Genomic DNA, 13,838 nt, shown 5'->3' on the forward strand with positions numbered 1-13,838 from the left:
GGCCGATCCCCCCACTCCTCCAGGCTCAACCCTCCCCTGCTGGGGAGATGCCAAAGCATCTGCAGGGAGCATTTCCCTGCCCTCAGGGGAATTTCTCACAGGTGCCTTGCACTGACGCCTTGTGTCTGTGTGCACACAGCAGTGCCTGTGCTCGAGAAATGTGGCAGAAATGCTGCTCTCTGAGGGTTCTGAGTGCCTTGGATAGCTGAGCCAGTCAGGCCTGTAAGTAAGGTTAAGTCATGAGGCCTAAGCTAAAGTAAATGGTGCTAAGAGTTGTTCTTTTGCTAAGTTGTTAAGTTTAATAGGAGTTAATAGCTGAGTTAAATATTGTTAAATGTTATTCCTCTGTTAAATTGCGAAGTCATATGTTATTAGGTTAAATACTGTTAAGCTCTGTTCTTTTGTTAAATTGTGAATTTTCAGGTAGAAGTTAAGGTTAAGGTATAAGTTAAGTCCTGTTAAGTTAGAGCACAGTAAAGCATTTAGGCCGTATTCTTTTTATCCTTGCCCTCACTGTCCTTGTGCCACACACACATAGAGGCAGGGACAGTTCTCAGTTCATTTCTGGTTTGATTGCCTGGATTCTGTTTGGTTTCGTTGTTGCTTCATTTCCTTAAAGTGCCTGAAGTGTCCAGTCAGGAGCAAAGTGACTCTTGCCAAGGAAATTTGCCATGCTATCACTTAATATTAAATCTGGTTTTTGCTTATCCCTTGCTGGGGACTTTTTCAGTGCTCTCAAGCCCTCGTTGGTAACAGGGTGAAGGAGCCCTGGCCCAGGCTCTGCCCCTGTGGGACACGGGGACTCTGCCAGGGGGTCCCTGTCCCCCTGTCCCACTCTCCACAGCCTCGGCCCCCGTCCCTGTGTCAGGCTGTGGGGTTGATCTCATGGAACATCCTCTGGGGGAGGCTGCGGCGCCGGGGGCGGGGGGACCCGGGAGGACCGGGGACCCCGATGTGCACGAGCAGCATTGGACTTCTCTGGGGTAACTGTGAGGGGGGGTGGGGCAGAGTGACCTCCCCAGTGACCTCACACAGCCTCTGTGATGTCACACAGCCCCTGTGATGTCACACATACCCTGCGATGTCACACAGCTGCCCTGTGATGTCGTACAAACTCCTGTGATGTCACACAGTCCCCTAGGATGTCACACAGCCCTTGTGATGGCACAGAGCCATCTCTGAGATTTCACCCTGTGATGTCATCAGCTGCTCTGTGATGTCACAGAAGACTGTGATGTCACAAACTCACTCTGTGATGTCACTGTTTGTTCTTTGATGTCACAACCAACTCTATGATGTTACACAGAGACACCTGGTGATGTCACAACTCTCTGATGTCCCAGAGCCACAATCTATGATGGCAGAATCTGCTCTATGGCCTTATACCCTTCTCTATGATGTCACAGCCTGCTCTGTGATGTCACAAAACCCTCCCTGTGATGTTATACTGGCATTCTGTAATGTCACAGCACACACTTTGACCTCACAGCCTGCTCTATGATGTCATACAGCCATGCCATGATGTCACACAGCCTGCTCTGTGATGTCACAGAATCCCCTCTATGATGCTGTAGCTGCTCGATGACCTCACACAACACACTCTGTGCTGTCACTCAGCCCCTTTTTGACATCACAGCTGCTCTGTGCCTCCATGACACAGTCACAGAGGTGCTTCTGTGACACAGCCCCCTCTGGGACATCCCACAGCCCCTGCCAGTGCTGAGCCCCTGTGAGCTCTGTCTGTGCCCTGCTCGTGTCCCTGGCATGCCCTGGCAGTGCCCCAGCCCTGCTGGGCTGTGCACAGGAGCTGCTCCTGGCCAGAGATGTCTCTCTGCAGTGCTGCCCTTGCCAGGAGCTGCCTCTGGGCCAGGAGGCCGGCCCAGCTCAGCAGCACAGACACAGCACGGGCAACAAGGCTGGTGAGGGGCTTGGAACACAAGTCCTGTGAGGAACGACTGAGGGAGCTAGGGTTGTTTAGCCTGGAGAAGAGGAGGCTTAGAGGTGACCTTAACGCTCTCTACAGCTTCCTGAAAGATGGTTGTAGTCAGGTAGGGGTCGGTCTCTTTCTCCAGGCAACAGCTGACAGGACCAGAGGACACAGTCTTAAGCTGCACCAAGGGAAATTTAGGTGGGATATAAGGAAAAAAGTTTTTCATGGAAAGGGTGATAAAGTACTGGAATTGTATGTCCAGGGAGGTGGTGGAGTCACCATCATGGGATGTGTTAAAAAAAAAAGACTGGATGTGGCACTCAGTGCCATGGTTTAGCTGAGGTGGTGTTAGAGTAGGCTGTGACATCACAGGACACCTGTATGAAATCACAGGTAGCCTCTTAGATCTCAGAGTGGGCTGTGTGACACTACAGAGCAGCTGAGTGACATCACAGGAGGCTGTGTGACATCACAGGGGCTGTGTGACATTACAGAGCAGCTGTGTGACATCACAGGGGCTGTGTGAGGTCACTGGGGAGGTCACTCCACCCTGGCCCCCCCTCACAGTTACCCCCAGAGAAGTCCAATGCTGCTCATGCACATCGGGGTCCCCTGTCCCCCCGGGTGCCCCCGCCCCCGGTGCCACAGCCTCCCCCAGAGGATGTTCCACGAGATCAACCCCACAGCCTGACACGGGGACGGGGGCTGAGGCTGTGGAGGGTGGGACAGGGGGACAGGGACCCCCTGGCAGCGTCCCTGTGTCCCCCAGGGCCAGAGCCTGGGCCAGGGCTCCTTCACCCTGTCACCAGCAAGGACTTGGGAGTGCTGAAAAAGTCCCCAGCAAGGGATCAGCAAAAACCAGATGTAATATTAAGCGACAGCATGGCGAAGTTCCTTGGCAAGAGTCACTCTGCTCTTGACTGGACACTTCAGGCACACCAAGGAAACAAAGCAACAACGAAACCAAACAGCATCCAGGCAATGAAAACACAAATTAACCAGGAACTGGGGCTTCCCATACTCTGGAAAGGAACAGTCCTTGTCCAGGTGCCCATGAAATTTAGGTTCCAGCTCCAACACTACCTATTGTTATAGACAGCAGGATATTGTTGGCTGGAAACATTTCATGTGTGGGGGAGGAAGGGGCAGGTCCAGCCTTGCCCTGCCCTGGAACCCCAGCACTGCCCTGCCCTGGAACCCCAATCCCCCCAGAGCCTCTATCCCAGCCCGGCAGTGTCTGCCAGTACGTGGCACAGCATAGGCAATGCTCCACAGCCACCTCTGGAGCCCCCAGCCCGGCTCCTGAGTGACCAAATGACCCCAAGTCCCACCTGGGGGAAGGGCCCAGGAAGACCAAGGGGTATTTAAGGCTGACCACAAGGCAAGCATACATCTTGACCCTACCTCCTCTTGGAATTTCTATCTGAACTCCACTGGAATCCAGGAGTTGGTAGCTCTTTGTGTGCTTTTCTGTATCTTTTTTGTCTTTCTCTCTTTCTGTGTCTTGCTCTATTTCTGTCTTCTTGCAAATGATGATTAACTTAAATTTGAACAAACTAAGAGTTTGTGAAGTCAAATGGGCCAAGGTAATGCTCTGAAAAGTGTTTTTTGTTGATAGAATGTCGTATTAAACCTTTTGCCAAAGCTTCTCTGATTTTCTAAAGTTCCCAGTAAAGGCTGTTTTGTTGTTTGGAGCTCCTGAGAATCTCTTGATGGTATTTCTCCAGTGAGTCCAACTCAGAGGACACAAATAATTGTAATTCCTTTTAAATGTCTCCTTGAGAGAGTTTTTTAGTGGATGGGGGTCAGGGCTTGTGTGTCCTGCTTGGCACAGCCCAGGCAGGGTTTCACAGCCACATTCCACGCTCTATTTCCCAGCTGGAGCCACTGGGGCCTTTGAGTTCTGCTGCCCCAGCCCCAGGGACGCTCTCCTTGTCTGCCTATTCCCCCACGGTCTCTGGGCAGGGATGGCCTCAGTGGGGGCTGCTGACATTCTCAGCACCTTGGAGGCTGCTGCTGAATTTTACTGCTCCAGAGGCTTGTTCAGCCTTCAGCCCTTCAGTTCAGGAACTCAGTGCCCCAGGGCTCATTAACGTTCAGAACACCTTAACAAGCCAAGCCACTGGGAATAATTTGATTTAAGCGTTCAAATATTTTGTTGTTAATTAGGCAGATTTTAGAACTGTATTCAAAGTGAATGTATTAAACTTAAAAAGATAGGGAGAAAATATATTTTCATGTCCTGTATATGTTTTTTTTTCCTGTTAATACATTGATATGTGCAATCTCCAATTGACATTGAATCCAAGTACTCCTCATGCAGTTTGAATAGATATGGAAATCAAGAGCCTTTGTGGCTGACAATCAGACTCTGTTCCTACCCGCACCCCACCATTTCCCCCATCCAAGCCCTGGCACTCAGAGCAGCCTTGTGCAAATCTGAGCTCCCTCCAGCCCAGGCTGCACCTGCAGCTTTCAGCTCCTTGGCTCCAACTCCCACCTGCTTTCCTTGGAGAAGGAGCTGCCTGAGACACAGAGGGATGTTCATTTCTTGTTAGCCAACAAAGCCAAGGGAAGGCACCTCTGCTGGCTATTAAATCCACTTTGCACAGCAGACAGTCTCAGAGCAATGGAAAACACCTTCTGTGCCCAGCACAGATCCCAAGGTGCCCCCCAAACCCTCCCTGCCCCAATTCTGCCCAGATTTGCTCTTTGCACACATGAGTCTCAGGCTGAAGGCAGGAGCTCCCTCCATGCCCAGAGGGAGGAAAAGAGGGAAAGTGGATGAAGAGCTCTCCTGTGCAGAGCCAAGTGCCTCTGCAGTGGAACCACAACTCATCAGGTTTGTGTCCTTTTGGGAGCAGGGACTGGTGTCACTCAGAGGCACAGAAAAGTTTCTTGCCAACAAACACAAGTTGAACATTTGAACAATTTAATAACCATCACAGCTCTTCCCTCAGCTATCTGGGATGTCCCAGCGGCATCTGATATGTCCCCCATCCTCAAGGCCTTCTGTATAGGGACAGTTTTAGACAAAGACATAAGAAAAGGTAATTCTGTAATAGATATAAACACAATAAGATTTTTTTTTTTTTAACTTCAGAAAGATTGGGCCACTCCCTGATGTGCAAAGCGTGAAACCAGTCCGTTGAGAGACACTTGAATGACTAGAAAGCATCTGGAGGGGAAAATTTGGCTGCAACAGGAAGTACATAGATCCAGCTGGTCTAGTGAAGAGATGTCCTTAGACATGGCCATTTCAACAGGAGATCTGGAAATACCTGAAGGAAGACGGAGATGATAGAATATACAGAATACTGGTGAATCAAGGAGATTGGAAGATCGGTATTTCTTCTCCTTCTGCCATCAGTACACTTCCAGGAAATTCCTGTTCCTGGAGGGAAAACTGCTGTTTCTTAAAAGTAGTGAAGTGACCCAGATAATAAAAATGTGATTGTATAGCATGAAATATACAAGTATTAAAACCTGTGCCCCTTTCCTGGAAGACATCAGCTGTGTGCCCATGAACAGGCGGTGCCACTTGTGCCCTGAGGTGCCCAGCTGGGATTGAATCTCTCAGAGAGGAGCTGAGGGACAGCAGAGCACCTTGCAAGCTGCAGGTCCCTGCCAGCCCCGCAGGGCTCCTGTGCCATCAACATCTGCTCTGCTCCAGCCTGAAACAGGGCCCAGCACAGTGTTGGGATCATCAGAGAGCTGAGGTGTGTGCTGGAATTCCATGCCCTCCCCATGGCACAGCAGCCCTGCATTTCCCTGCTCCAGCCTTGGTCTCCAGCACAGCCATGGAGGCTCTTTGGGCTTCCTGACTGTTCCTGCAGCCACCAAGGGCGGCTGAGCTAGGCCTTTGACACAGTCAGCCCTGGCCAGTGCAGGTCATGCAGCCTCCTCTCTTGGGCACTTGCCTGTTTTCAATGCCTTGCACAGGCGCTGGCCCTGCCCCACAAGGCCTGGGCTGAGTCCTGCCCCTGCACGCTCAGCCAGGCTGAGATGGACACTGCTGGTTTCTGTGCCAGGCTCTCTGAGCCCGGCCCAGCTCCCTGCAAGCTCTGCCAGCTGCCCTGAGCTCTGTGCAGCACCAAGGGCCTCTCTCCAGCTGGCTCTGGCCCCACAGCTCTGCTCAGGCCAGGCTGCTCAGGCCACTGGCTCCACGGCCTCAGCCCCTGGCAAGGGCAGAGCAGCAGCTGCAGCTCAGCCAGGACTCAGCCCCACCATGGGGGAACAGGCCAAGGCAAAAGGAGGCTCCCTGGCTGCCCTGCTCCCCTCTGGCTGAGGTGCTGAGAGCTCTGCAGCTCCTGCTGCCATCCCATCTGCCCAGGCCAACACAAGAGCCCCAGCCTTGGGTCCCTCAAGTGCTGCTCCTGCTCCAGGCCCAGGGCCCATCCCAGAGCTGGGGCAGCCACCAAGTTGTGCCCATTTCTGTTCATTGCTGATCTGATGGGGATGGATCCTCAGCCACTTGGAGGTTGCTGATGAATTTTACTGCTCCAGAGGCCTCTTCTTTCTTGAACTCTTCAGTTCAGGCATTCAGTGAGAAATACTCATAAACATTTTTTCTAACTGCACAAACAAGAAAAGCTGCTAGGAATATTTTAAGTTTTCAATTCTTTTATGAATAATTAGACAAATTTCAGAAGTGTATTCAAAGTTGTCGTGGGGACAGGACATTTTCATGCTCATTATCCCAATCGTGGTTTCTGTTCCCTGTCCTCAGTTTGTTTTGTCTTCCTTCCCCCCCCCCCCGGCTGGCTGCTGGCTTGCTGCTTGGCTTGCTTGCTGCTTTGGCTTGCTGCTGGCTGCATGCTTTGCTGGCTCTGCTTTCCTCTCTTTTTTCTCTGCTTTTCGCTGGCTTGCTTTTTTGCCAATTTTTTTTCCCTTTTTCCCGGTTTCCGTTGTTCCCTTTCCCCCCCCCCCCCCCCCCGAAGACATCGGACCTACTCCGGGCAGGAGCTCCCCCGGGGTCTGCGAAAGAAGCTGCGTACCCTCTGCGGCGAAGAGAGATACAGCTCAACCCCTTGGACTGGTGAAAACATCTGTGGTCATCTTGGGCTATTTCTCTTGTGCTGGGGAGTGTTTTTTTGTTGTGCCTTAATAAACAAGTTTTTTCCACTTTCCCCTCTGAAGGAATTCCTCCCGAACCCGGTGGTGGGGGGAGGTTGCGGAGGGTTTGGTTTCCTATAGGGGGCTCCTTTGGAGGTGTTTTCCCCTAATTTGTCCAAAACCAGGACAAATAATTTGGTGGCCCGTACGGGGAGGCCCAGACAAAGTGGAAAAAACTTTATTCTAATAATATTTTTGCCTTTAACCGTTCTGCGGGAATATTGGTATGTCTCTTTTTAAAGTTATGATGTCATTTGGAGTGAAAGCCTGCCTCTATTTGTGGTCATTAGGGTTCTTCGAAGTTTTGATCGCTTTATGGTCCCTGGAGTTATTTTCTTATCCAGAAGTAGCTCCGGTATTGTCCCTAATACGTAGCTTTTGTAGCAGAGGGGCACTAACGAGAATATTTATTGGGCTGGGCTTGGCTGTAATATTCTGCAAGGGGCTTATAAAAATGTTGTTATCAGCTCCAGGAATGTATAACTCGTGGTTGTGGCTGTGTACTAAATTTGTTATGGGGGAGGAGGCTTTTCAGCCTTTGCTTTCCTTTTCCTCCTCCGAATTGTTTACATCTCTGTTAGGAAATGTCCTGTCCTCCCTGACTGCCAAGGATACCATCTTTCTGTTATTTAATTTAATAACCTTTCTCTATACTGTCCGCAGTTTATATAAGATGAAGGCTGAGATTTCTAGAGGGGCTGGTGAGACCTCTGATTTAGGAGTACAACTAAGGGTGAAAAATCCTGAGTGGTGCGGGAAATGGGAGGATATGGGCAAAATTTTAAAGGAGTTTTCTGATCCTGTAGTTTGGGACTTTCCATCCGAACACATCCAGAACCCAGCTGAGGTGGCAAAGTATCTGAAAGGGAAATGCCAGGATAACCCCAAGGAGAAAAGGATCATTGCAGTGAGCTGGGCCCTGGCATATGCTTATCGTACTCTGCTCGATACTGTAGGGCAGCAGACAGAGGAAGGGGGGCAGGGAGATAAACCAGCAGCAATCCCAGTCACTCAGGCTGCAGCCAACAGCCCAGGTTCGAACCCAGTAGTTAAACCAGACTGTAAGCCTCAACCAATGGCCGTGGCTACTAGCACACGAAGTGGAAAGTGCACAGAGAAGACTGATCGACCCGTGGATGACAATGATGAGTATGATGCAGGAGAAGGACCCTCAACACCTCCTGACATAAAATCAGGAGTCAAAGCAAGTGGCACCAGATCAGAGGCTAATATTGATTCCTTCTCCCTGAAGGACCTCCGAGGCCTAAGGAAGGATTATCGGCGACAGCCTGATGAATCGATAATTAGTTGGCTGGTCCGCCTTTGGGATGCGGCAGGGGAGGCTACCATTCTGGATGGCACTGAAGCAAGGCATTTGGGGTCCCTGTCACATGATCCTGTCATCGACCAAGGCATGATGAGGGGCGCTAGCCCTCAAAGCCTCTGGGAACGGGTCCTGGACAGCGTAGCACAAAGATATCTGTGTGCCGATGACCTCTATGTCCAGCAGACACGATGGAAGACCATAGAACAGGGGATCCAGCGCCTGAGGGAGATGGCAGTGGTGGAGATCATTTTTTCAGAAGACGTAACAATTAGGAATCCGGACCTTGTACCATGCACACCTGTAATGTGGAGAAAACTGGTGCGACTTGGGCCACCTGAATACGCTTCTGCTCTAGCAATAATGAAGCGGGAGGAGGTATATGAGACTGTGCTTGATATGGCAAAGAAGCTTCGGGCATATGCGGATGCTGTACATGGCCCGACCCATGCCAGAATTGCAGCTGTGGAGACACGACTGCAGGAATTAGAAGGAAAAATAGAGGAAAGCCGCAAGAAACTCAGGGAAGAGATTAAGGAGGACCTCCTCCAAATCTCAGCTGTGCAAATTAGAGGCCCTGGCACCCAACGCAGACGTTCCTTTGTTGGGGAGAGAAGGTACACCCCACGAGCTGAGTTGTGGTTCTTCTTGCGTGAGTCTGGAGAAAACATGAGGAAATGGGATAGGAAGCCTACTGCTGTTCTGGCACAACGGGTGCGTGAATTGAAGGAAGGTCAGAAAAGGAAAGCAGCCCCAGTTGCCCGTAGCCGAACAGCCAGGTATGATGATGACACGTCTGATCCCCTTGAGGGAACCTCCAAGACATATGCCCAAGGAAAGAAGGATAATCAGGCATAGAGGGGCCCTGCCTCTAGCCAGGTAGAGGCATGGGAAAATCGTGTTTTCTGGACGGTGTGGATCCGATGGCCTGGCGCATCAGAGCCACAAGAATATAACGCTTTAGTGGATACTGGTGCACAGTGTACGTTAATACCATCGGGATATGTGGGGGCAGAGCCTGTTTTCATTGCCGGTGTGACAGGGGGATCACAACAACTGACCCTGGTGGAAGCTGAGGTGAGCCTGACTGGGAAGGAATGGAAGAAACATCCCATTGTGACCGGCCCAGGGGCTCCATGTATTCTGGGCATAGACTTCCTCCGGAGTGGCTATTACAAAGACCCGAAGGGATTCAGGTGGGCCTTCGGAATTGCCGCTGTAGAAGCAGAGAGCATTAAGCAATTAAACACCTTGCCTGGACTGACAGAAAACCCATCTGCAGTAGGGCTCCTAAGGGTGGAAGAGCAACGCGTGCCAATTGCGACCTCGACAGTGCATCGCCGGCAGTATAGAACGAATCGAGATGCCGTGATCCCCATCCACAAACTGATTCGTGAGCTGGAGAGCCAAGGGGTGGTTAGCAAAACCCACTCACCCTTCAACAGCCCCATCTGGCCTGTGCGTAAATCTGAAGGAGAATGGAGATTGACTGTGGTCTACCGAGCATTGAATGAAGTGACTCCACCACTGAGCGCTGCTGTGCTGGACATGCTGGAGCTCCAGTACGAGCTGGAGTCCAAGGCAGCACAGTGGTATGCCACTATTGACATTGCTCATGCATTTTTCTCCATTCCTCTGGCAGCAGAATGCAGGCCTCAGTTTGCCTTTACGTGGAAGGGAGTGCAATACACCTGGAATCGACTGCCCCAGGGGTGGAAGCACAGTCCTACCATCTGCCATGGACTGATCCAGGTTGCACTAGAAAAGGGGTGAGACTCACATGCAAACATCTCAATTTGCTGGATGTTACTGCCATTGTTTCTACATTAAACCACACAGACATGGGACAGAAGGAAATGTGTAAATGTCGAAAGTCAGAGCAAGTGAGAATGGAAGGGAATGTGTAAGTGTGGAAGGTTTGAGCAGGTGGGAAGGAAGCTCAGTAACATGTTCACGATATGGGATAAGGGGTGGAATGTCGTGGGGACAGGACATTTTCATGCTCATTATCCCAATCGTGGTTTCTGTTCCCTGTCCTCAGTTTGTTTTGTCTTCCTTCCCCCCCCCCCCCGGCTGGCTGCTGGCTTGCTGCTTGGCTTGCTTGCTGCTTTGGCTTGCTGCTGGCTGCATGCTTTGCTGGCTCTGCTTTCCTCTCTTTTTTCTCTGCTTTTCGCTGGCTTGCTTTTTTGCCAATTTTTTTCCCTTTTTCCCGGTTTCCGTTGTTCCCTTCCCCCCCCCCCCCCGAAGACATCGGACCTACTCCGGGCAGGAGCTCCCCCGGGGTCTGCGAAAGAAGCTGCGTACCCTCTGCGGCGAAGAGAGATACAGCTCAACCCCTTGGACTGGTGAAAACATCTGTGGTCATCTTGGGCTATTTCTCTTGTGCTGGGGAGTGTTTTTTTGTTGTGCCTTAATAAACAAGTTTTTTCCACTTTCCCCTCTGAAGGAATTCCTCCTGAACCCGGTGGTGGGGGGAGGTTGCGGAGGGTTTGGTTTCCTATAGGGGGCTCCTTTGGAGGTGTTTTCCCCTAATTTGTCCAAAACCAGGACAAAAGTGAATAGATTATATTAAAAAGAATGCAGAGAGAACTCTTTTGCGCTGTGTTCTTTTCCTGTTTATAGATTGATATCAGTAGTGTCCAATTGATATTGACCCCCAGCACCATCTAATGCAGCCTGAACAGATATGAAAGTCAAGACCCTTAATGGCTGACAATCAGTAACACTTTGTGCCCACCTGCTCCCCACCATTTTTCTCATCCAACTCCTGGCACTCCTATGGATCAGGAATGGTGTGGCCAGCAGGAGCAGGGCAGTGATTCTTCCCCTGTACTGGGCACTGGTTGGGCAGCACTTTGAGTGCTGTGTCCAGTTCAGGGTCTCCAATTTAGGAAGAACATGGAGAGGCTGGAGCGTGTCCAGAGAAGGGCAACAAGGCTGGTGAGGGCTCTGGAGCACAAGTCCTACGAGGAGTGTCTGAGAGAGCTGGGGTTGTTGAGCCTGGAGAAGAGGTGGCTCAGGGGAGACAAGGCGGTGTCAGGGCACAGATTGGACTTGATGACCTCCAAGGTCTTTTCCAACCATGCTGATTCTGGGATTCTCTGAAACCACCCTTGGAGCAGTTGCAGAAGGAACCCTGGGCCTCCTCTTCAGAAGCTGCAGCAGCCCAGGTCCCTCAGCTTCTCCTCACAGCCCCAAAGCCCATCCTGTCAGTCCTGCAGAGCCTCTCCAGCTCCTCCTCATTGCCCAGAACAGGGAGCCCCACAGCCAGACACAGCAGCCCAGATGTGCCCCCCTGGCCTGGGCTGCCTCTGGCAACGGAGCAGCACGAGGCACTGCAGGAGCCTGCAGACAATTCCTGCAGCACTTGTGGGATGTTCCTGCTCCCCAAGGGATGTTCCCATGGTGCCAAGTCAGGAACTGCAATGGGGAGTGGGGCCAGAGAGGAGAGGGCAAACAGGGATGGGCTGTGTGCAGGGGAGGGAACAGGGCTGGACAAGAGGAAGAAATCTGGATCAGGAAAGATGAAAGAAAGCAAAGGTGAAGCCAAGGAAATGCTCAGGGCAGTTTGGGGGTGGCTGCCAGGCAGCCCTGGCTCTGAGCAACAGCGTCTGCAGTGGGACAGGAAACTCCCAGCTGATGGGAACAAATTTCTGGCTGAGTGCAGAGGCCAGGGCAAAGTTGAGTGGTTTCCCCAGCATCCCCCAGCCCTTCCTGGCCCCAGGGGCTGTTGGCATTTGTGCTCCCTCAGGTTCATGTCCTCACAGCAACAGCATGGGGGTGCTCCCACCTGCTGTGTGCAATGCAAACAGGGGCTCCTGAGCCAGTGCTGCCGTGTCTGTGCCTGCAAGGATGCGGCACCTGTGTGAGCTGGGGGAGAGGCCAGGGCTGCAGAGGGGGGATGTTGTTGGCAGCTCCATGAGGACGCTCTGGGATGCTGCCCTGGGCTGTCCAGCGCACTGGGGATGGATCAGCCCCTGCTCTGCTGCTCCTTCCCATCTCCCCCAGGGCCCTTGCAGAGCACCAGCCGTGCTGTTTGCCCCCAGCCTGCCCACAGCCAGCCTGGGGCTGCTCACAGCCCTGTGCTCTGTGCTGAGCATTGGCCTGGCCATGTTCTTGAGAGAGCCTGGGCAAGGAGCCTGGAGCCCCCAGGCCCTGGCCTGAGGCGTCAGCGCTGCCCCAGCAGTGCCCATGGCCTGTCCCTGCTGCAGCCCTGGCACTGCCACCCCCAGGACTGTGCCCGGCCCCGAGAGCACTCAGGCCCTGCAGCAACACCAGGGCCACCAGGGCAGTGGGGCAGAGCCATGGGAACAGCACTGGCAACACCAAGTGCTGCTGCTGCTGCTGGACGCAGCTTCTGTGCCAGCACTGATCTGCCCCCAGCTCTGCACACAGACATTGCTGCTGCAGCTCCAGAGAAGGCAACAAAAGGGCATCTCTGCAGAAAACTTTGCTGGGAGATCCTTTAGTTCCTTTAATGCCACCAAGAGCGCAGCCCCTCATTGACACAGTCTGTGGCCACAGGGAAGGTGGAGAGAAACAAAATGAGAAATGGCACAAACATTTCCTTGGGGAGAAGATGAAAAAAGTAAAACAAAGGAAAAAACGCCACAATCAAAGCAACAAGTATCAAAGATGACTTTTATTACAAATGATTTGCAGAAATTGGCCAGCAGTTTAATGTTCCTGAATGCATCCAGTCATCAGTCTCCACACTGCAGCCTTGAGCACCTGGTTCCTCAGGCTGTAGATGAGGGGGTTCAGGGCTGGAGGCACCACCAAGTACAGAACTGACAGGGCTAGATCCAGGGATGGGGAGGAGATGGAGGGAGGCTTCAGGTAGGCAAATGGGCCTGTGCTGAGGAACAGGGAGGCCACGGCCAGGTGAGGGAGGCAGGTGGAAAAGGCTCTGTGCCGTCCCTGCTCAGAGGGGATCCTTAGCACAGCCCTGAAGATCTGCACATAGGAGAAAACCATGAACACAAAACAGCCAAATCCTAAACACACGCTAACAGCAAGAAGCCCCACTTCCCTCACGTAGGATTTGGAGCAGGAGAGCTTGAGGATGTGTGGGATTTCAAAGAACTGGCCCAGGGCATTGCCATGGCACAGGGGCAGGGAAAATGTATTGGCCGTGAGCAGCAGAGCATTGAGAAGCCCAAGAGGGTCCCGTAGTGCAGGGGTTTGCAGATGGACACATAGCGGTCATAGCACATGATGGTCAGGAGGGAAAGCTCTGCTGAGAGGAAGAACATAATGTAAAAGAGCTGAGCAGCACATCCTGTGTAGGAGATGGTGCGGGTGTCCCAGAGGGAATTGTGCATGGCTTTGAGGACAGTGGTGCAGATGGAGCCCAGGTGGCTGAGGGCCAGGTTGAGCAGGAAGAAGAATGTGGGCGTGTGCAGGTGGTGGCTGCAGGCTATGGCGCTGATGATGAGGCCGTTGCCCAGGAGGGCAGCCAGGGAGATG

The 13,838-nt window shown here is 52.3% G+C and overlaps 1 long non-coding RNA gene across 1 annotated transcript; it reads left to right on the top strand.

The window, feature by feature from the left end:
• Positions 1-7,243: 7,243 nt before the first annotated feature.
• On the top strand, positions 7,244-10,800 carry LOC128822782 (uncharacterized). Its single transcript, XR_008441595.1, has 2 exons — positions 7,244-7,400; positions 10,617-10,800. It is a non-coding gene; the product is annotated as an uncharacterized LOC128822782 (long non-coding RNA).
• Positions 10,801-13,838: the final 3,038 nt, after the last annotated feature.

Source organism: Vidua macroura, unplaced genomic scaffold (genome assembly GCF_024509145.1).
Source record: "Vidua macroura isolate BioBank_ID:100142 unplaced genomic scaffold, ASM2450914v1 whyUn_scaffold_105, whole genome shotgun sequence".
Classification (NCBI taxonomy): Eukaryota; Metazoa; Chordata; class Aves; order Passeriformes; family Viduidae; genus Vidua; species Vidua macroura.